This window comes from Cynocephalus volans, chromosome 3 (assembly GCF_027409185.1).
Source record: "Cynocephalus volans isolate mCynVol1 chromosome 3, mCynVol1.pri, whole genome shotgun sequence".
Taxonomy (NCBI): Eukaryota; Metazoa; Chordata; class Mammalia; order Dermoptera; family Cynocephalidae; genus Cynocephalus; species Cynocephalus volans.
In genome coordinates, this window is record NC_084462.1 from 160,140,622 (window position 1) to 160,164,793 (window position 24,172).

At 39.9% G+C, this 24,172-nt stretch overlaps 1 protein-coding gene across 9 annotated transcripts in view; it reads left to right on the plus strand.

The window, feature by feature from the left end:
• The window catches only part of NRXN3 (neurexin 3), a 1,519,487-nt gene that overhangs the window by 1,373,831 nt on the left and 121,484 nt on the right, over positions 1-24,172 (plus strand). The gene's annotated exons all lie outside the window — the stretch shown is intronic.

Here is a 24,172-nt window from a genome sequence, read left to right on the forward strand (position 1 = left end):
ATTCTAGTGAAGTTAAAGTCAATAATCAATTAAACATCTCATGTGTTCCCATTTTTCTGTATTAAGTTTGAGTTAAGTAGAGGTAAATGTGTTGTCTTCCTTTCTCTTTTTATTTGAGCAGAAATATCCAGAGAGTTCCTTCCATAACTATTTAGAAACAATTGGAATCTATATATGCTGACAATGTTATCAGAACAATTTTGTGTGTTTTCAAAAGGCTGCTAAGAACGTAGCATAATAGTCTTACAGTTGCACGTGCTTACACACATACTTACGCACATGCTCAAAAAAAAGTAGCTCTTCTCGCTGATATTAAAGCAATAACTCCTGATACCTCACTCTACTCACCAAGAAGAAGATAAAAGGCAATACATATTTCTATTATGACTCTCTATAGTTCAAGAGCAGATCTGTTTATTGTTGGTGAAAGGATAGTTCTGTCTGCACAGGTCTTGGCAGACTTGTTTTTTTTCTGTCAGAATATATTCTTCTAACTCTGTGGGAATCAGAGGCGCAAATGGCTTTTTCTTTGTATAAATGGCTGGTATGAAATCCTTTCTAAGGCCAAATTTTCACTGACCTCGAGAGGATTTAATGTTACACAGGGATTCAAGGACTAAGCCACAGTAATTATCGGTTTTTGGCTTTCCCTCCTGCAGCAAATGCATAAATGGGAGCAGATTGGATGCACTCTTAAACTCCCTCCACAAGCTAAGAAAATCAGAGTGTCTAGAGGAGAGTAGGATACAAGGTACAAAGTCTTGCCAGTGATTATGACTATAAACATTCTAGAACCTGTGATCATTTTAGAGGATGTGGGCATTCGGGAATGCCTTCTCCAACATCATCCCTCCGGTGTATGTTTCTTTTCTTTGGAGTCCAGTAATAATTGGATTACATCTGCATGTATTTCCTTTTACTTCTACCAAGGCTATAAAAATGAGTTATAAATCTGTTGACACTCTTTGTTTTTATGGGTGTGTAAATACATACTCTTGGAGGAAAGCCAATAGCCTAGCAGAATTGATTAGACTGAGATGAGGGATGAAAAAAACCCATGTTCTTTGTAAGGAGTAACTAGAGGAAATAACTTTGTGCCAAGGGGTTTGGACTGCTTTGTTCTTGCCAACTAGTCATAAGAACTCTGCCCTGTGCTCTATAAAAACTCAATGACCTCAACTCCAAGCCTATTCTGGTCTCAAGCACAATCTGTAGATTACATCAAGGCTATGCTAGGACTGGGGAACCAACAACTCTTGGATTCTGTCCAAGGTTTAGGACAATTCCCAGAATCTGTAGACTTTGGGTAGGGAATGTCAGTCCCCAAAACTTTAATATACCTGTGTGTGATTTAGCTAATTTTCTTGGATGCAGAGGACTCATAAAGCCTGATCTCCAGGACATACTTCAGAATAGAGAGAAAATAAGTGGAGAAGACTGGATTTCATATTCACCAGGCCCATCATTGACTTTTTCTTTTATGTGTGAAATCGTACATAGAACATTTTCCAAATGATACTCTGTTTTGTCCTTCTTTGCTTAGATAACATTGTTAAACCTAAGTTGTCCTAAGATGAGACTCTGCTAGGGGAAACAAAACAAGCCTGTGAGTCCCCAAGTATAAAAACCTGGCTATTCAAAAATCCACTGGTTCCTTTTTAAAGTTTAAGCTAACAAAACATTATTTAAGGAATTCATTTCTGGTGGAACTTGGTTAGTGTTGATTTCAGATCAAAGGAAAACTGTAAAATGCTTTCTGTGCTTCTTTTAACTGTGTATAAAAGTGAACAAATACTTTTTGAGTTGATATGGCTCTCCAGTGCTCTAGCCTCCTGGAAGAAATTGGTGCTTTGATCTTTCTGGTATTTCAGTTTGTAGCAGATATGAACGTAGAACTACTTGTGAGTGACATGAACTATGTTAAATTACTCATAGCAACAGTTCTCAAGCATCAGGTCTTGATTCTATATTAAGAAGGACGTCTTTAGGTGTTTTCCTAAATAAAATTCTCAGATAATAGTCTGGCACTTAGTAGGTGCTCAGTAAGTATTTATTGACTAAATCAGAAAACAAGACAGGCTTTATTACTTACCTTATAGTTGTTTAACAACTGGAAGTGACATAGCTTGGGGAAAGCTTCTTCTCTAAAATGATCAGGGTGCTTTGGACAATTTTAATTTTTTTCAGTGGTAAGGCTATAGTATAGTGATTCAATGCACACACTTGGAGCCAGACTGTCTGGGTTGAAAACTTAGTTCATCTTCGTATTAGCTAAGGGACCCCAGACAAGTCACACTACTGTCATGGAGCAAACTTTCCCATAGCTGATGGCTTGAAACAACAGCTATGTCATTAGATCTCACAATAGCGTGGGTCAGAAATTTGGGCAGGGTTCCATGAAGCATTTATTCTCCCCCATTTGGAATTGACTATGGTCACACAGTGGCTGCTCTTTTCTGGAGGGTCTGGCTTCATTCATACACCTTATGCCTTGATGGGTTAACTGGAAAGACTGGACTCAACTGGGCCCTTTTGCATTTCCTTGGGTGTTGGGTTCCTTTCATGGGGGTTGGGTGTTCCCAAAGAGAATGTTTCAAGGGATAGAAAGTAGAGTGTGCTAGTGTCTTACAGCTTGGGACTGGAAACCAGTAGCAGTCACAGTTTTCCCAGTTTCAGGGGAGGAGACATAAATCTCACTTCTCAATGGGAAGAGAAGTAGGGATTTGCAACCAACCTAAGTCTACTACATTGTAAAATGGTGGGGGGGAGAGAAGAAGTGTCCTACTAGTACCTATATTATGTGATTGTTGAAAGGATAACTGAGTTAATGTAAGTAAAATTCTTAAAACAAGTGCACCATGCATGTTAATATTGTATTTGTTTCAACCATTTTTATTATATTCTATCCCCAACATTTGGTGTGTAAGTTAATATCCTCTCAAGCAAGGATCTACATCAGAAAATGGGGCTACTTCTATTGACAGAAGTAGCTGTAGTTCACAGTCGGGGCTAGGAGATTTTGGAGGGATAGGGATTTGAAGAGGGGTCAGGGTAGAATTTAGAGGCTAAAGTTAATTCTGGCAAGTCAAAAGTGTCTATGATCTCGGGAATGGACTTCTCAGACACCTCATTACCCATCTTTTACTTTCTCTTACATTTTTAAACCAACCTAGGTTTCTATGTGCCTTGAAAAATATGTTCTGTTATGAAATCTGTCTGTCCACACTCATTTTAGGGTTACAGAGAAGAGGAATACAGGTTTCTTGATGTCATGGAGCTTACAATGTCCAGCGGACAAGAGAGATTGACAATAGCTATAAATATATGGAGCAGTAACTTACGAATAAATGGTAGTGGGTATTTGGGGTGAGGGGCTGGATATAGGATGGCTTGGATCTCCTGGATGAGGTGGGTATGGAACCAGGTCTCTTAGAATTGGTACAATTGGATCGGTGGTAAGAAGAACAAATTCTGAGTTGGTCGAATGTCAGAAGCTGAGTTGTAAAAATGAGAGATGGTAATTCCTGGGGGAGATAGACAAGTCCAAGTAGAACAGAGAGTGCATGGAAGGGATTCGTAGGAGAAAAGGGATCCAGCTTCTGAGATGCTTGGCCTAAAACTTCCCCAAATGGAAGAGTTCCCAAAGGGGTGAACTGGTTTGGGTCCCCCGTGGGTCTGACTACCAGGGATGCTCCAGCAATTTCACAGGCACTTCTGCTACAGAAGACCTCAATATCAGTGGGTAACTATCATGACACTAGTAAGTCAGCTTCTAAAATAAAAAATTTCAACTCAACTCTGTCTGCCCCCACTCAGATTCTTTGGTTTTCTTTCATATAGAAGGGAAAAGTGAGAAACAAGAGTCTTTTACCACTAACTTTCAGCCATCATGACCAAAATGTTCCCACGAAAGAGGAAAGGACCAAGAGGAAAAGAGTTCCAAGAATAATGTGTCTTCTCTTACCTTAGGTCTTCAGCCTGAATTGTTATCAGCAAAGAATGAGCTCAGTGTGTTCTGTGCAAATCATCACTTGGAATCATTTATAAGCTATTAGCAGGATACTGATCATGACCCAGTTTTTCTGTGTTGGGCATTGGTAAAGTCACCTTGACATTGGGCAGGGCTGCCTGGCACCAGAAAATTGCCAAAAAATCACAATGCTCAGCTTAGATTGAAACTCTCCTAATAACCAGTAGAAATAAAAGACCTAAGAAGTTTGAGAGATTTCATTTTTATCTCAAGCTTCACAAACTTAGCGGTCTAACGTGAGCCACTTTCAAAAATTCCAGAAGGAAGCAACAATCTTTCAGTCTTTGTAACAATACTTATTATATAAAAAGTCCTCCTTTTGGCCTTTCACTTTTAGGCTGGGTCCAGGAAGAAGCAGTCTTCACACTTGATACTGATGATTGCAAAACAAAACAAAGAAAAAACTTGTGATTAAAAAGTTGATCCTGAGCGCCTTCTGTTCCAAGTAGAGTCTCAGTATGTTGAAGGAAAAAAAGCACGGGCTTTAGCCTCAGAATTTCTGTTTGGACTCCACGTTCTGCCAGTTACTTAGCTGTGTATATCTGGGCAGGTTGATTAGCCTCTGTCAGCCTCAGTTTAATTATCTATAAAAGTGGCATTAAAGTACCTTCCCCATAGGCTTGTCGTGAGTAGTGGAAAGCACCCCACATGATCACGTGTGGAAAGCACCCCATAAGTTTTCACTCAGAATGTTCACATTAGGAAATCACCTCAACCTAAGAGACTCCCAGGGCTCACAGATCCTCATAGAGCTTAGCCCTCCTGTAGGGTTGTATAAGCACAAGAAGAACAATTTTGTCGACACCCACACAAGCCCACAATGACCCATGATCTCTTCTGAGGGTCCCAGATTGAATCAGAGACCTGAACTCATTAATCAGAAGAGATTTCTATGGGAGACTTTCATATTCAAGAGTGCGAATTGGTTTTGCTGAACAGTTATTACACAGACTATTCTATGAGGTTGAAGTATATGAACTTGCTGTTTTTGTAGGTCAAAATGGTCAAATATCAGCAATTTCATAGGGTTCGATGAAATACATGATACACAGATTTACAGCATGTTGTTACCTATGACATTTCGAGGCCCAGGCTGGAACACCAAATTGTTTCAAGGCTCTCTGAATAATCAAGCTGTCTTTGATACAAGATAGATCTACCTTATCCCAAATGCCATGCTATAACAGGACGTGGATCACACTGTATCAAGGGTGGTGATACTTACCCAGAGCATTATCCCCTCTGGGTCCCTCCACCTTTTCTCTCCCTGCTGCCACCAGCTTGTTAGAAGTGAGATAAGGAATTCACACAGTTTTCACTCCCTCGCTTTTACCACTAGACAACAGAGCCTTCAGGGGGAGTTTATTTTTAGGATCAGGGCTCAACTAATATTGATTAACAGCCTTACATAATGTGCGGCTTCAGGGCCCGTTCCTTTCCTGCCAAGCCTCATAACTGGGGAAGGCGCTGAAGATTTGTCAGTCTAATTAGACTTTAGCTGCCAGCCAAGAATTATCTTCTGTCTTCTTTTTATCCTATGTCAGTACTTTCTTTCCCCCTCCCAGAGAACAATTTGGGGGGAAGGAAATTGGACTTTAATTTACTGGTAACCTAGTAAGACTCTCCAGTGACATTTTCTCTCTGGAATTGCATCATGCTAATTAAAAAAAAAAAAAAAGGAACTTGATGGAATGTACCTACCTATTAAAGACTTATGTGCTGGCAGTACAAACAGGCCAGTGAAGACAACGCAGTGTAGTTTCTTTTTATTCCCTTTTTCATACCTTAATTTTAGCAGATGGGACAGTCACTTCCCAAAGCTGTGTCTAGTCACTTACATCGTCCTCCGTGAAGGTCCTGATGGCAGAGGGGCTGGAAGTCTGCAAGTTCCCAGGAGAAGTCATAAAGATCCCCTTCTAATTAGGTTGTACTATATATAAGGTGGAATTTCCACCCGAACGCCTGATAAAGTGCTGGAGCTTATTTCGAGGCATCTGAGCAGCTGGAAGTGAGTTCAGCTATTGGCTACTGACAAGTGAAGGCCGCCTAATGTCTTTAAAGCTCAGGGTGGTTTTTCTGATTACGTAACAAGACTGTTCTGCCGAGTATAAAGCCAGTCCTTACCATGTGGCATAAGGATCTCCTCCTCCTTGCTCTTCCTCTGACCATATTTTCTGCTACAATGCTGCAGTCACACAGGTCATCTTGATGTTTTTGAACACAGGGCCAGAACAAGGGTGCAGCGCGTGAGGCAGGGCTGAGCAAACACAGGGGTAGATCCTATCTGTACTTAAAATGTTATTTTGGTTTTTTGTGGATTTGTTTTCTGCATTAACGTTGATTTTAAAATATTGCAATGCAATATTACTTGTCTTGAAAACTGAGAGATGGGGCACCATTTTAAATTCTGCACTTTAAATGTGTACTCTGTCGATAGTCCCAGCCCTGCTGAACATGCCATGCACTTGCCCTTTCCTCTTCCTGAAGCAGTTCTTGCCAGCGATCCACCCTCCCACACTTCATCCAGGTTTCTGCTCAGATGGTGCCTTCCAGAGAAGACCTCCTTGACCATCCTTCATGAAAGAGCACTCTCTATCACATTCTCCTGCTTCATTGCCTCTCATAGCAGTTATCATCACCTGACAGTATATCACATATTTATTTGTTTCTTGCTCCTATTTATAGGAATGTGAGTTTCAGGATGGCATGAGCTTTATTTTAGGCATGATGGTAGCACAGTGCCTACAACAGTTTTTAGCACACAGTTATGGTCAATATTGATTGAAAGGTATGAACAGGCAACAATCCACTTGGTTCCAAGCCCCCCACTTCCCAGAGCCTGCTCCCTGGTGAGGCTCACCAGTGGGCATGGTCTTTCCTGGTTTGGCTACTCTTGAATCCTTGCCTGAAGCACAGAGAGCTCCAGAACCCCTCCTTGTCTCTGGTGAGCAGAGTTGTTCTGGTTGGCCTCTGGTCTTGAGTTACCTTTCTCTAGGATTTATTTGTCAAGTCTTACTTTTAGCAGAGATTAGTCCAGGAACTAACAAGAGCTATTATAGCACTTACAGTTTTTCAAAACACTTTTAGAAATGCTGTATCACCCACTTTCCATCTCCAACTTCTTCTTATTTCTTTCCCAAATAACTTAATTCTTAATTATCTTAAAACCTGCCTTCAAACATAGGCAAATAAAAATGACTTTCCCGTCTCACTGCTTCTCTTCATTGGTATGGATGGAAAATGAACTTGAGGCTCTTTTACTTGGTGCCATGTGTGTGGGGAGGTAGGTGGAAGTCTCCTACCTGCTTTCAGTCACCTCCTTTGCTTTTCTCTAATGGTTGAGTATATTATGTGGCCACCATTTACTTATGGTCGTGACCTTGTTATCTAACTGGCTCCAGAGTTACCTGTATTCTTCACGATCTTTTGAAAGAACATTGATGGAAGATACTACGAGAAAACGTTAGATTGAGAACAGGAACGATACCTATGTAGTTCATCACTTGGCATTTAGGACCTGGCGTGGTCCCTGCCACAAAGTGGGGCTCAAAAATGTTTGTTAAAGAAAAGAGAGAAAATGTATTCAATGAGTGAAAGTAATTTAAGCAAATGCTTATCTGCAGAGGAAAGAGGCAGAGGAGGGAGCCACTACGATTCATTTTCAAGGTATACAAAGATGGCTGAGAGGGAGCAGCCTGGAAGGAAGGAAAGAATGCACAGCAACAGGCATTGGGGGACACAGCTCATGGGTGGGGACATGCTTAAGACCGTGACTCTAGACACAACTTCATTTTCTAGCTGTGGGATTTTTGACTAGGTTACTCTTTGAAGCTTAATTTCTTAATCTGAAATACGGGGATTATAATACCAACTTCAAAGATAAGATAATATAAGTCAAGGGTTTAAACTAGTGGGACTAAACTAAAAAAGTTATTGTTGTTGTTGTTACTTTAAATGGGATTACAATCCAGATTACAGTGGCTGAATTTGTTTTACATTAAAATTTTACCTTTTATTCTGTTGTGAATTAGCCCTATGGCCTCTGATGTGCACTTAGCTTCCTTGGGCCTCTGCTCTTTCCTCATCAAAAATGTATAAGGATAAATCCTAATTCTCTACAATAACTTTTTTTTAACAGTATCTAACATGGTGTCTTGCAAACACAGAAACAGTTGAAAGGATGAATAGACAAATTAGAGAGAGGAAGGAGAGAAGGGAAAGTTGAGGAAAGGAGAGAAGAGAAGACAACAAGCAGAGATGCTCTGAAATTGTTGCTGCAAGAACTATGTACCCATTTCACAGACTGGAAGACTTAGGCTGAGGGAGATGAATAGAATGTCTTTGATCTAATTAAAATAATAATATAAATAAGGATTTTTTTTCCATGTACCCCTCTGTGCTGAAAGCTGCAGAAGTGCTACACAATGATAAAGGATATGTAAAAAATAAACTACTTAACAAATGTCTCTTGAGTCATCAAAAAGAACCAATGATTTCAGTTTAAATTGAGGTCCAAGAATTTGTTCTAAATACATCCTTTTCTTTATGTTTATATATGATGTGGAAATGACTTCAAGCAGCAGTCATCACTAGCCAGGCTTCAAGACTGATATTTCCTTTCTGTCTTTGACAAGGCAGTAGGAGGGGTGGGGTGTGCTTTCATACCTTCCTGGTGCATGTTTGAATGATTGTAAAAATTAGAAACATACCACGGCTGTTATGACAGCCTTGCCTTTTGAAACCTTCTAATTAATGCCTTGGGTTGTCTAGAGAGATAGTTTTGTTAGCTAAATGGAGAATGTAAGTTTCTCTTTGGTTTTCTAATCATCTATGGATGAGATGGCTGGGGACTAGGAAAATTACTTGATGGAAATTTCATTATCTTATACATATAATGCAACCTCTTCTATATCTCTCCCCATCTGGTTATGTGTGCCTGTGTGTGTGTGTATGTGTAAAAGGGGGGGGGTGCTCATGTGTGTTTGCATGTATTATGGAAAACAGTGCTTCTTAAACTTTAAAGTATATACAGATCAACTGGGTGGTCTTATTGAAAGAGCACTCAGTTTTTGACTCAGGTCTTGGGTGACAACTGAGATTGCACATTTCTCACAAGCTCTCAGATGATTTCATATTGCAGATATGTGCACCTCACTTTATGGAACAAGTATCTAGTAGATATTTACAGTTCTTATGGTAAGTAGTTGAAGCTTCTGTTTACCTATCTCTTCCAAATGGTCTCTCTAAACTTAGTTCAGGGATCTTCAAAACAGATAATTTTATTAACTCAAAGTATTTTGTAAAGGAAAGAGTGGATACCCAACTAAGGATTAGCAAACAAGAATGTATCCCATCAGACAGTAATGCTCCTGGTTCCACCTGCCCCCTCGTCCCATCCCTTACCCTACAGCAAACCCCCAAGGCAGAGGAACAAAAGAAGGTAGAATTTAACTTGTCATAATATTTACCTCCCTTTCTGAGAGGTGACCTCCAATGAAAGCAGAAGGACATGAATGATTTTAATCTGCAATAACAGTGGGGAACCAGTCCTGACCATTTGGGGCAATGTAAATATATAAAATGACAAATTTTTCTGCTCTGCCTCTCCACTTCCTCCTCCCAGATACTGAGAGAGACATATATTCATGCGCCCACAACTCATACTATAATGCACAATGAAATTTCACCCGGCCTTTATCTCAGAGCTGCTGTTCTCATGATTAATGCCCCACTGACTGGGAAGCTATTCTGCTGAAGAAAGACAAGGCGAGCAAGACACATGAAATATATCTCTAGGGCCATTTCTCATTATTATTATTATCATTATTAGTTCCTTACTACCCTATCTATCCTGTTAGAGAATGCTTGATATATTGGCGAGGGGGAGGGGATGACATTTGAAAGTGGATTTTACGAGGGAGAAATAAGCAAGGACAAAGAGAAAAATCGACAGTTTTTACTAAAGAGAACTGGCCTGGATGGGGTGGTTGTTGTTTTTCTTTATTTGGGGGGTTGTTTGTTTGCTTTATTACTGTTGCTTTCATTCTGAAGGCAAACATAATAGATGCCTCCATCTGTGTCTTCTGTGTATTTGGTGTTTTGCCCCATAGGCATTTATTTTTGCATGTGTTCTTTTGTCTTTATCAAGTCTCTGCCTGCAAGAATCAGTATGTTATAACTTATGCAAATGTTATCCCTGACCACTTATGCAAAAAACAGGACAGAATAAGTCCGTTGCTTTGTAACTCTTGTACTATAATTAATTCCTTATCCTGGTTGGTTTCTAGTTTTTGAAAGGGCCACCTTTTAAAAAAACACAATTCTCTCTATGTATGTATTATATAAACCATAGTGTCTGATTCTCTCCTTTTTCTCATTCAAAGAAAGAGTGATTGCTAAATTATTTCTGGCTCTGTCATTTAAGAGGACTGCCCAGCAGTGGTCCTGGTTGGGTCCATAATAAGAGCGTGGTCGCGCATGTGTGTCTACTGATAAAATGGCAAATTCATTAGCCTAGGCAGAGTACTATACTACCATCTGATTTAGAAAATGCTGTACTTCCAAAGTTGAGTTTGAGGAAATGGATTTAGAGCAAGGCACCTACATGTAACTTCAGTTTCAGTTGGATTTTGAATTCAATTAGTGAATATTTAAGTTAATTGAGTACCTAGTATGGGTCAGGTACTGTCCTAAGCACTAGGGCGACACCAGTAAACAAAACAGAAAACCTCTTTCCTTATGGAACATACATTCTATTCCACACACATTGAGTACCTCATAAGTGCCAGGCTTTGGGGAAACAAAGAATAAAATAGATATTTTTCTGCCTTAAATGAATACACTGGTAGTGTTCTTAAATATTTTTTAAATATGAGCATACTGACTTTTAGGCCAGTTTTTTACAAAAGTTTTAGCATGCTGATCTGTTAGAACAGGTGCAAAGGAAGAATCTGTCTATATTTGTACAGAAAAGATGATTAATTTCTACTAGAAACAGAGCAATTTAAAATGTAAAAAAATATCTGTTTTGACTTAAAAAGATGGTAACAGTAAACCACATTACAATAAAGGGATTACATTTGAAAAATATTTGTTCTCGAGGACTAAGTTTGCAATGTTTATTGCAAACATTTTCTTGTACTGGTTTGAGATTACAATTTCATGGAATGTTTATACTGGAAAAAACTCAGAGAATGAGTTCCACATAACTGGTGAGATTTAGAGATGGGCCAGTCTGGTTTCAAGTCCTGGTGTCATCACTCAAAGCTTTATGTCCAGGGGCAAATTGCTTAACCACTTTTTTTTTCCATTTAAAAAATAAATATGAATTAATTTCATGTTTTAATTTAACTTTTATCTAAATAATACATCCACAGAATTAAAAACCTCAAATAGTACCCAGATCTCCTCTTCAGGGCAAAGGTGCCCAGAACTTCAGCTGCTTGGGAGTGTTGGCTGAGTCCTGCACCAAGAACTGGCCTTGACTATGGAAGCCACTTGCCCGAGGTCGAGCCCCTTCCTGGGGGTGGCCCATATCCAATGAGTGATAGATGACGGGGCTAGGGGACATATAAAGACTCAGCTGTTTGTCTCAAGTCTGGACACCTGGGAAGGGCCCCCCAGCTAGAGAATTTGCTGTGGACACTGGGGTCAGCTGAGGTCTTTGTGGCATGGAAATTCCCTCTCCCTCCTCCCAGACTCCAAAACTTCCCGTACACCAAACTGGGACTCAGACTCTGTTTCCTGAAAAGCCAACTTCAGACAGTATCATGAGGCCTAAAAGAAAACAAGCAAACAAAAAGAACAACAGAGAAACAGAAATCTCTTTCTCACCACGCCCTGTAGTCGTGTTCCACACTTGAAGCCCTTTTTCGATGCTTTTTTCAGACCAGTTCCTCCATATTCCTAACAACATGCTTATATTTCTATTTCTTGACTTTTTCAGTTTCACGTGTTAACTAAGGATTTCTGACTTTGGTAGAAAAGAATTGAGTTTTCTCACTCACCCTGACCCCTCCAACACTTCCTCACCCTCTAATTTCTCAGTAAAATTCTATCCCATTTTGATGGAGTCAGTGTTCAGAGTTTACATTATTATGATTTGGTAATATTGCTTATTGGAAACAATGGAAGATCATACATGAATTGATTTATTCCACAAATATACCCTGGGTGCATAGTGTGTGCTAAGCACCATTCTAGAGACTAAAGATACAGCAGTGAAAAAATAGAATATATGCCTGCCCCTGACATGACATTCTACTGCTGTGATTATATTTTCTTTTTTCTGTAACTCTTTGTTAATGCATACCCTCATTATCTCATTAGCTTATTTTTCTAACCACTTGTTAGTGTTACTGGGAACACAGCTATAAAAGTCCTCTCAAAGTAAACACACAGGTGGTCTATCATTTCCGTTTTTCTCTTGGAGGTCTCCCTGCTGGAGGTTTCTGTCCTCTTGTCCCATCTGGGCTTGGTACTGTCTGGCCTGCCTCACAGCTGTCACCCTGAATCTCCCTTCTCCCTTGCTCTTCACTCTGGGAGATCCCTGAGCCTCACTTTTATGTTGAATCCTGAGTTTCATCCTTCCTAGTTTATTCCTTCATTTGAAGATATTTATCATCCGGTAGCCTCCTGAGAGAGGGTAGGAGAAAAGTAAAACCATCAAGAAGACATTGTTCCTCTGAAGAATGTCTTAGTCCATCCCTGCCCTTGATTAATAGTTTTCCTGGAAGGAACTTGGAGGTTGGAAATAAAATTCACGAGTAAATTTGATAGCATTTGTCCAATGTCTTTGGTCATCCAGTGTTGCGGTTGTTGACACACCAGTTTGTCATCTGATTCCCAGAATACACCTTTTCTTTTTTTCTTCTTTTTTCCCTGAAATCTGAATTCCTTCTCAATGTACCCCAAAGTAGCATTTACAGCTGAGGTCTCAGGAGCACACACCGCTGCCCTCTAAGCCGTGTGCTCTGGTAGAATTGTAGTTAATTGCCCATTAGCTGCCCTGTGTTGGCATCTGGATTTTGGTAAAATTTGTTCAGCTAAGCTATTACTGAGCACATACAACACACACACACACAAACACATGTGATGAATAACTAGAATTATAGAAAAGCATTAAGTTTTGAGGATAACAACATGGCATAGTAGTCTTGAGTTATTTCTATATATATTTATATATTTACTAAAACTTGCTATCAGCACGCAATTCCAATAAGAATTATTGCACCACCAACTCTCTGAGGCAAAACTTTCAACTTTTTCTTGTGTTCCCTTAGGAGCCTCTATTTATTTTCTCACTTTTACCATAATGCTCGTTCCCTATCCACCTTAGAAAGAACACAAATTAAATAATGTGTATAAGTGCCTTGAATTTTTTTGCATCCAGAAATGAGCATACGTTTTCTCTTCTGCTTCACAACAGATGCTTATATTTTCAAGAGGGGCAAAGACTAGGATTGTCACTTTGGAGTTCTTATGCTACAAAATGTCAGTCAGTGAGTTTGCATGTCGCTGGATTCCATCATGCAGTGTTTGGCAATAAAGTCTGTTCATTTGGCTCTCAGCTTTATTACTGTAACATATTTATTAACTTTGCTTTATATGCATGAGTTGATATGTGCTATAGAAAAAGAATTACTCTCACATATTTCCTTCCCCTCAAGAGGAACACAGATTGCCCCCCCACAAAAAAAATTCAGCAAATTAATGTTGTAGATACACACACACACACACACACACACAGAGTAGGATTTGATTAAGTAATTACACTAAGTGTGAGCCTAAAGTTACACCCATTGGAGGAGAAATGAGCAGAGACTTGTGAGAAAATCACGAATAGAAGGGTACAGGGGAAATTTGAGTGAAGATGCTGAAGTTGTCCCCAGACTATTTCTATTAACATTACTAACCAGAAAACAGAGATTGTTGGAGGCTCTGAAGTAAATCAAAATATTTGAAGAAGAAAGAGAATAAATAGAAAAATTCACTTCCAAAGCCATACTAAAAACACCATACAACCATACAGAAAACACCTATAAAATGTTCTTTTTGACTCTGGTAGCTACAGGAAGATTCATGTTTTTTAATTTGGGGGATTTGGGGTGAAAGTCTAGACAACCACTTTGTTATGTTGTAATCAGCATAGGCTGATTACATATTAACAGGGAAATAGAAATCACATAAAACAGTGCCAATCATGTCATAACTAAAAAGGAAATCAAAGCATTTCTGTCTCTCTCTCTCTCTCTCTCTCCCCCTCATTTTCAGTGAGCTACATTCTTTTGTTTTCCGCCTCATCAAATTAGGTATTTTTGTAAGATAGTTTTCTTCTTTCCTCTCTGGTAAACATTTTCTTCATCTCAGCATCCTTTTTAAATTCAAGAGGCATTTTCCTTTGCACTGTACAATGAAAGGCGATTGTGTTGGAAAATATCAGAGATGGCTTTGTCATGTCTGGCACTGTTAAATCATGTTTTGTCCTCAAGAGCCCAGTAAATGAGGCCAAGGGAATGATTTGACAAGTGAATAAGGCCCCAGCCAGATCTCCCAGCCTGCCGCAAAACTCCCTGAGGAGGGAGAGACCCAGGTGGTGGGTGCAAGTATTTTTTTCTTTGTAGCACTGTGGGGAGGCTGGCAAACCCATATTTAGGGTTTGCTTGCAAGACAGGGGCACCATTTGAAAAAAAGGTTCTGCAGTTCTTGCACCATTTGAAAAAAAGGTTTATGCAGTACCTAATGTGAATTCGTGGTGGTGGAAGGGAATTGAAAGGGGAGGATTCTTTGGCCAATGAACATTTAATGACTGCTGACTGCTGCATGGAAGGATCTGGATGGAGATGGAGGAATGAGTAAATGAGACAAGTACATACTGCTGTCTTCATGGAATTTGCACCATAGGAAGAAGCCATGGAACAAACCTATTTCACAAATATATCTTTAATCACAATCATGACAAAGTGTGACCGAGGAGGATAGGCTTCTAGGAAAGCAGAAAAGGACCTGAGCTAGTGTTCTGATCTAGGAAGACTTTCTTGAGGTAGCAGTGTTAGAGCGGTTCTGTGCAGGATGAGAAGTTAAATAGGCAAAAGAAGACAAGGAAAAGTGTTGCAACCAAAGGGAACAGCCTATGCTAAGGCCTGCTATAGGGATCATACTATATCATGTTCCTCTGCCTTTGAAAGCAACATTGACTCTAACATCTGGAAACATATCAGATTGACCATATTAAGTGATCAGTTAATGCCCATACCTGAAGGGCTACAGAAAGGCCACTAAAAGAGGGACCAATCCGTTATTACAACAAAGGCATGTGGGATTAGTTGTATGAAAGTTTCGAAAACTGAATTGGATGGCATGGTCGTGTGGGATGGGCTGCATGCTCTCCCAATCTGAACCCTCTTGATTACTGCCTCTGTGGTACGTCAAAGGTACAGCTTTCCTCAGGGAAAATTACAGACCAAATCACCTAAGGCAATGTCTCACAGACACATGTGCAAGGATTAATGGAATTGTGTTGATATATCACATCGCAATGTTGTGCAATACCTGTTTGCTGATGAGGAACGACACTTTGAACAGATCATATAATTGTCATGAATGTCATGCCAATAATGTCAAGGGACCAGTCATATATAGTAATATCGAGAAACCATTAAATATTTACACTTGTCTAGGTTTCCAGACTTTAAAGTCATCCTGTATTTCACTTGCTTGTTTCTTCAGTAGAACACTGGTTATTAGAAATTGGTAATTTGAAAATTTCTGATTCTTCTTCCTATTTTCTCATGCCTTACTTTGATCTTTTTTTCTTGGTGGAAACTGGAGTTCATTGGAAGTTTTCCTGCAGTCTAATTATCCTCTCTATTTAATTTTGTAATAAAAACCCTGAACCAGAAGCTGGAGATAATGTGCCCAATTCAATTCATAGATGTCAATTTCTTTTTAATTGTAATTCTTTTTTCTAGTTCTTCCCACTCTCACTGCCTGAGCACAGCTGAGGCTTGTGTGATTACAGGACTTTCATGCCTACGCTGCGAATTATGCCTCCTGCTTTAGGATTAAATTCATTTATTATCATTGTTGTGATTATTAGTAATAATAGTGGACTTCTCCACCCAAACCTGGATGAATAGCACAGTCTTTGCCTCCAAACTTAGCTTGTTTTGATTCTTTGCCCAGATGATTCCTTTCTTCTTTAATGGCAGGGAGCATTTAGTTTCCTGTTGCATTGAAATGCTATTTTTAGATTTTTCAGCACACAAGACTTTCTTAGCAGATTCTTCTTGGCTTATTTCTTCCATGTCAGAATCACCATGTAAATGGAGTCTTCTCTTGGTGATGGGACTACTGCTTTGAAGAAGTATTGAAAAGTATTTAATCTGGCAAAAGGCATTTATTAGGTTCAGTCCAGATCTTGGTCCTAAAAGCTTTGACTTCCATGCAGACTCCAGAAGGACACTTACTCTCTGCCTTCTTGATGGAGATATACCCACCACCACCACTAACAAAACAGCAATGTGGTCCAACCAACTTAGAAATGGAACTGGCTCCTCTGTTAATTTTTTCACACTTCCTTCTCAGACTCAAATCTCAATTTGTCTTCTGTACTTAAAACTGCATTTGTATTAAGATCACCCAGACAGCTTCAGGAAAAGAGATTAGAAAGAGACTGGATGGAAAGTCAAGGCTTTTATTTTATTACTTTGCACTTTTATCTCCGAACTCTCTGCAAATCAGAAGAAAGTAATGCAGTTTAATTCCAAGACTGTAAAATGTTTGCACTTTAAATTATAAATGTCTCTCAGTAATACACCTTCTGCAAATAATGCTCCGTGGACTTTCTAGATGAATATTTATGATGTCATCACCAAGTTTAAGGTACCCAGGCTACTGTAGTGCTCTTTTTTTTTTATCTTGGATTTATGTTTTCTCACTATGGCTCATTGATATAATTTCCTAATCCTTCTTATCTTGACTCATAGCCTCTTGCATGATTAAACTTTTGCCTGTAAAATGAAGGGTTTGGCTCAGAATCCAAAAGAGTGGACCATCCTTCAAATGCCCCAGCCTCTCAGCCCATTCATTCAACAGATATTGATGGGGAGGGCGGGGTGATTCCTGCCATGGACCAAGCACCTTTCTAGACTCTGAGGCTCCAAGCACAATGGAATCATTAACCGTTTCTAGTTCTCATGGAACATACATTATGGGGGTGGGAGTGGAGACTGCCAATAAATAAATTAGCAAGAGAATATAGAAAGCACAGGACAAGTGCTATCAAGGAAATAAGGCAGGAGGATGCTTCAAAGGGTGATTGATGGGATGGTCTCTCTATGGAGGAAACAGTTAAGCTGAGACCTGCATGACAGGAAATGTCAGACCTGCAAAGCCTGGGGGAAGAACATTTACAAGAGATAGAATGATTCGTGTACAGGCCCTCAGGATGGAACACGTCGGGGTCATTTGAAAGAAGATGAATATGGCTGGAGCAGGGGAAAATCTGGAGTGAGGTGAGGTCTAAGAGGAAGACAGCAGCTGCATCATGCAGGGCATGTTAGGCTGTGGAAAGTAGTTTGGATTTTATTAAAGGCAATGGCAAGCTATTAGAATGTATTAAGTAGTGGAGCGTCATGATGCGATTTGTGCTTTTTAAAGATCACTCTTGGTTGCCAGGTTGAGAAAAGTCTGTAAAGGAACAGGAGACAAGGTAGAGAGTCCTGTGCGTGACTGTTGCTTCGGTTCAGCTGAAAGATGATAGTGGCTTGAGCTGGGACAGCGACCAGACCCCTCCTCTGCAACCACCAAGCTTGATGCCCCACTCTGTGCCTCGTCCTTTCCCTGAACTGCTAAATCTCTGACACTATAAACCCTTATATCTCACTCATTGACCATGACTTTCAATTCTTATACTTAAATACAGTTGCCTTCCTGTTTCAACAAGTTTCCCATTCATCTATAAATCGCCTTTCATCCTTGCCCTCAGCTCCTTCCTCTGTTGTGTTCACTACAGATCATTCCAAATGGTTTCTGCCCCTCACCCAACTGCGATGTTGCCTTCTTCACTCTTGTCCTAGAAATCTGTCCTGTCCTTGATCAGTCACCCCACCATCTCTCCTCTAACTCTTGATCAGCACCCATTTCAATTTTTCAAATCAGTCTCCTTTCCTTCTTCTGTACCATTCATTGGCTTTCAAATGTTACTTTCTTTCATAAAAAAAATCTTTAGCAATCATAAGTTTCTGTACCTCTATGTTTACCTACATGAGTCCTCACTTTAGGGGAATCCCTCCATCCCTTTGTTTGAAATCAAAATCTTGTGCTTATTATTCCTTTACCTTGGTCTCTTCCAAGCTTTTGGACATCACTTAATGTCCACATTTTCCATTGGTGCCATTAATATCCCTTCAGCCTATGAATATATCCAGTACTTTCCCATTTTGAAAGCAAAATTAAAATAAAGAAAAGCCACCTTCTATGAACGTGGTCCCTATTCCTTCCATAAGCCACCCAGATGAGAACATTCTCTTTCTTTCCTTCATGCTCAGATTTTCTGGATTTTATATTCTCATTGATTTTACTTTCTAAGCAAGTAATAACTACAAATCTTAGAGAAAATCAGAATAAAGTAAATTCCAGCCATAATCCCACCTTCCAGGGAGAATCATGCATGGAAGGCCCTACAGGTTCCCACCCTGTCTTTTTTCTTTCTTCATCTGCTGATAATTTTCCCATGTACCTAACATTCTAGTTACACCCTGCTATAATTTTAGACATGTTGTTCTTTCTACTTGGGCATATATAACATGCATGAGAGCATGCTTGCTTACTAATAAGATGAAGGTAATAATATTACTGTTTCTATAGGGTTTTTGAAGAGAAAATGAGTTTATACATTTTAAATGCTTAGAATAGTGGCTGGTACATAGTAAGCACTCAATAAATGTTAGCTGTTATTATTACTGTTGTTATTAATCTTTTACCTATCCAATGTACCTGGAAAAGTAATAACCCCTCAAGTCTCAGTTCAAATACTGCCTCCTTGGGGAGTTACCCATCATCCTGCCAGGTTCAACTCCGTGTCCTTTTCTCAGGGCCTTCACAGTGGTCTACTTGTTGTGATGAACATCTATGCACATTTCATAGTTTTCAGACATGCAGACTGCAGCAGGGAGTTTAAGGACCTTAGCCACTTTCAAACCAGTCCATGGCTAGGCTGGCTATTTAACACCAGAACCTCTGGAGAACCCAGCTATGCTGCCAGGCAAGTCTACAATGACTTCATCATGGACCACTTCCATTATAGTTTATTTCCAAGTCTTCCTTCCCATTGAGGTACATCAAGCGGATATGAATAGGCCATAAATAAATTGGCTAAAAATAAAGAAAATCAAAATGAATATACTCTCAGTATTATCAGAATTTTTCAACCAACCGACTAGAGAGAAAGAATTCTTCAGAATGGTGATTACTTTGTGTGTGTTTGTGTACCATGGAAATCCCTGTCTTTAGAAAATCAAGGAATAATATTAAAATAAATAAATGGTAAAAGTTGGGAGCTTTTCAATAATAATAAAATAAATAAATGATAAAAGTAGGGAGTATGTTTGAGGCTACATTTTGAAAAATATGTATAGAGAGAGAAAATCCAAGAGTTAAAATACTGAGTAAGTTTTGCTCTGTACGCTTCTATATCTATGACAATGGAGGCTGTAAAAACAGTATTTATCTGTAAATGTGTTCTATACCAATGTGATCTATCTCTCTAATTAGATAGTCAATTATTTTTAAAGAGCTGCAAATAAGCCCTGTAAGAATGTCATAAATGCATTCCATTTAGAAACATCTTGCAGATAAATTTTATTTTTATTCTTCCTACATCCTCCTTTTAGCTTTAGAAGAACAACAAAAAATAAAATCTTCCTATACAACTAATTCCAGAAACAGACCATTACTGCCTAGGAGTGTGTTAATCATGCTCACTGTTTCCTCTCCTTCAACATCATTATGTTTTGGGATAAAAAAAAAAAGTTGACGGTGTGTGAGCCTCCTTGGGGAAATGAACTGTTGGGGTAGACAGGCTTCTTAAGATATGTAAGGTTATTTTTATGTGGAAATTCCCAAGTAATAAAAAGGGGGTTGAAAATGGTAAAAATACATAATGTATAAGTAGAATTATTAATAAGTGCACTGTGTCTTTTGATTCCATAGGATCTTTCAGGATGTACACAAATTGGAGGTAGGCCAGACAGAAGCCACAGGAATGATTAAGGGAACTGAAGGAATGACTTACAGGGAAAGATTAAAGAAGCTGAGTACGTAGAGCTTGGCTAAGTGACAACTCAGAGGAAATGACATTATGGGCTATAGATATTTGAAAACAGGCCACGACAGAGAGAAGGATTACTTAGGTAACAGAATGAAATCAAAGGAGGGAAAATTGCAAACTCTGTACCTGGATTTCTTTTCTTGACTGTGAGAATTATTAGATTATGAACGGGCTATCCCACAACACAAAGCTTGGATTAAAGTAAGAGGCAGGGTATGGTAGTGTGAAGTCTCTATTAGTTTACCCAGTTCTGAGCAACTTGTTGCCAAGAAGCAGATCTTGCACGCTTTTAATCCCTAAGATTTAACACATTTCTTTTTTTTTTTTTGTCTTTTTCGTGACCGGCACTGTGCACCGGCCATTCCTATATAGGATCCGAACCCGCGGCGGTAGCGTCGCGGCGCTCCCAGCGCTGCACTCTCCCGAGTGCGCCACGGGCTCGGCCCAAGATTTAACACATTCTAAGACTCCATAGAAAGATAAATTATGTTCTGTTCAGTGAGGAGAAAATAGTCTTTGGAGTCAGACATCACAGGTTTTATAACATCTCTGCTGGTTTATTGTGTTATGACCTTTAGCAAGTTATTTAACCATGATAAGCCTCATCCATAAAGTGGGCATTAATATCTGTTATAGGATTGATGAAAAGTTTACATGAGTCTTGATATCTCGCTTTTCCTAATGAATAGCTACTAATCCACCCCTCCTCTCTATCATCACTGCCATTGCCTTACTCGTTCACTTTAGTGGTTTCATAAATGATTTCTTAGACTCCCATTTTGCCTATTTTCAATAATTTCCACAATGCAGTCAGGATAACTTTTTGCACTGCATGTCTGATTAAACCATCCCATTGCATTCAGGATAAAATCTAATCTCTTTAAGATGACACATTGTATGCCATTGTGCCTGTCTTTCTGGTTCCAACTCATATTGCCCCACCCCTCTGTCACAATGCTCTAGCCATGCTACCTTGCTTGTGTTTTTCCAAATGAACTTATTTTCATGCCTGTACAAATGTATGAACACACTGGTCCTCCTGCTGAGGACCCACTCTCCACTCTGATCTCCCACGCTTTGTTTCTGGCTAGCTCATACTCTTCCTAAAAAAACCAAGTCACATTTTACCTCTTTGGGGATATCATTTGGGGTCCAGGTGCCTCTCCCACGTGTTTCCATGGTAAATGGGGTTTATCATCATCCTACTTACTTCCACTATGTTGTCTTTTCGCATCTGCCTCTGCTAATAGATTTTTTAGGATTCATTTGGGCAGGTACTTAGACTTGTGCCTGCCACATAGTAGGCATTCAATATATTTTTTGAGTAAAAAAGAAATGAATGAACAGATGTATGGATGGATGGGTAAAGTATAACAAAATAACCTGAAATTAATGTCAGTTCTCCTCCCTTGAAGTTTTGAAATTAAGGAATGCACTGGGTTATCTCTAACAATCATGGCCTTGAATGGGGTTTATTCAGTTATTTGTGTGTATTTTAATCTGTTCTGCCCACCCTTGCCCATCACATTGGGAAGATAGTGCAGTGTACGAGGAGCAGCAGGAGTCTAGGAAACCTGAGATATGTGTGAGCACTATCAGAGAGAAATACTTCAAAATATCCTACCTTTATAAGTAGATATGGATCTTCATTTTTACAACTGGAAGCTTTGTGACTTCTCAGAGCCTGATTGGAGAGAGATGGAAATGAAGACACAGAGGATCGAAATGCGAGTGGAAGTAGGAATGGGGGAGCAATAAACACAAGACAGACTTTTCCTCTTCCACATTCCCTTCCTCTCTCTGGCACTTGCCCAGGCCCAGCTACTGAACCCTAAGGCTCCTGGCCAGCCTCCTTGTCTAGAATTCACTCGAGTCGTTGGGTGCATCTAGCATCTTAGATAAGCAATTGCTCATGCCGAGAGCAGAATGTGAAGATTCATGAAATTCGAGTCCACTCCATCAATAACCTGAACAGGGTTTTATTCCTCCTTCCCCTTTGCCTTCTCTTTTGCCAAGTCTCCATTCTAACTCTTTTGTGTGTGAGTGTGTAAAGGAGACGAGGGAAATATCAGAGGCAGCCATGAATCGCCACCTAAAAGCGCGCCCTGGGTCTTCCGTGCCCCTCTGCAGCTGTGTGATAAACAGCCACCTTTAGAATTGATCGTTTACCTTTTCAGGAAGTGCGTCCTCATTTTCATCTCCTCACTGGCTTCCATGAACCTGTGAGAAGCAGCCAGTTTGCCTCTCTCCACTCAGGAGCTTGCGACACAGCAAGAACAGCAATCCGTGCAGCCGACAGGGAAAAGGACCACAGTGATGCCTTCACGTTGGGCTTTAGCCCTTGAATTCCATGAACACCCTGGCCATGCCATCTCAATCACCTTGTAAAAGACCGATGTTAAGTTCTATGAAATTTTACTCCACACTACATCTCCCAGGCTCAGGGAAACAAGAATATTCTTTCAGCAAAATCCTTTTCTCTTTCTTGTTAGATTGCTGCTTTACTTGAAAGATGAAAGAAGGTGAGGTGTTTCTCATGCATCTCTTGACAAACATTGCTAAGCCTGGCCAGGTTTGCACAAGGGGGGCTGACACACATTTGACCTGGTCCTTACCTCATTTCCAGAGAGAGGTGGCCTCAGACAGTCTGCCAAAAAGATGACGCTGATGGGCCCATGGGTGAGAATGAGTTTGAGCTCTGTTTGTGATTCAATTTTAGTGGCATCCCATACCTCTAAGCCACGGAGATCACAGAAACTTACAACGTACCCTTTGCAATGAGTACTTCTATTATGGTTGTGAATGTAATATATTCAGTGGTTCTCAACCACGGGTGATTTCCCCTGCCCCAAGGGGACTTTTGGCAATGTCGGGAGACAGTTTGGGTTATTACGATTGGGGAAGAAAGAGCATGTGGAGGGCTAGTGGGGTCTAGTGAGTGGAGGCCACAGGCAGTGCTACACATCCTAAAATGCACTTTAACTCTGGAATGCGTAAATCAAGTAAATCTCAGTATCCTGCCCTGTACTGTGGAAGATACTTAACAAGTATAAACTGTGACTTCTATCTTCTAAGCACTATGGAGAACAACAATCTACATTTATTTTTGAGTTCTGGCTATATGAGAGAGCTCAGCTATATGGTGTATGGTACTTGGGCAAAGCTATACAGTAGCTGCAGAGCAATAACATGGCTGTGCCCTTGAGGCACTTATAAGTCTACTGAAGAAATTTAGAATCTAGTAATAGACTAGCACATGTACCAACATTGAGTAGCATCAGACATGCTTAAATTCAGTACTGAATTTGATGGTACTATGAAGGCCAGAAAAGTCTAAGAAAATAATGAGGAAAGAGGAATTTAACCAGAGTCCTAAGGTGACCAAATGAGGAAGCAGAGAGGAGGACCGATTGTCATGTGTACACAGAGACTAAAGAGTAGAGAGCCTGGGGCGAAGGAGTGAAGCCCAATGACCTGTACCCATTGCCACCCCTTCAAGAATCACCTGGCAAGCACCAGTGGCAGAAGTTGCAGAACTGTTTGAGAGACCAAAGAGGAAATATCAACCTGGTTTTAAAGTCTTTTGAGGGCTATTTAGTTTTGGTCTTGAAAAACAGCAAACGGAAGATGTGGGCCAAGGGGTCTAGAACTCCTGAGGGAATTTTAGATTGACACATGTGTGACAATATTCATTTTGCAAAATAAGACAAGGCAAAAATGACAAGTGGGCTGGGAAGGCATTCAATCTTTGGTGCTGTCTTTGTTCACATTAGCAGAAGTGAGATTTAGACACACCTCGACACTGCAGGGAT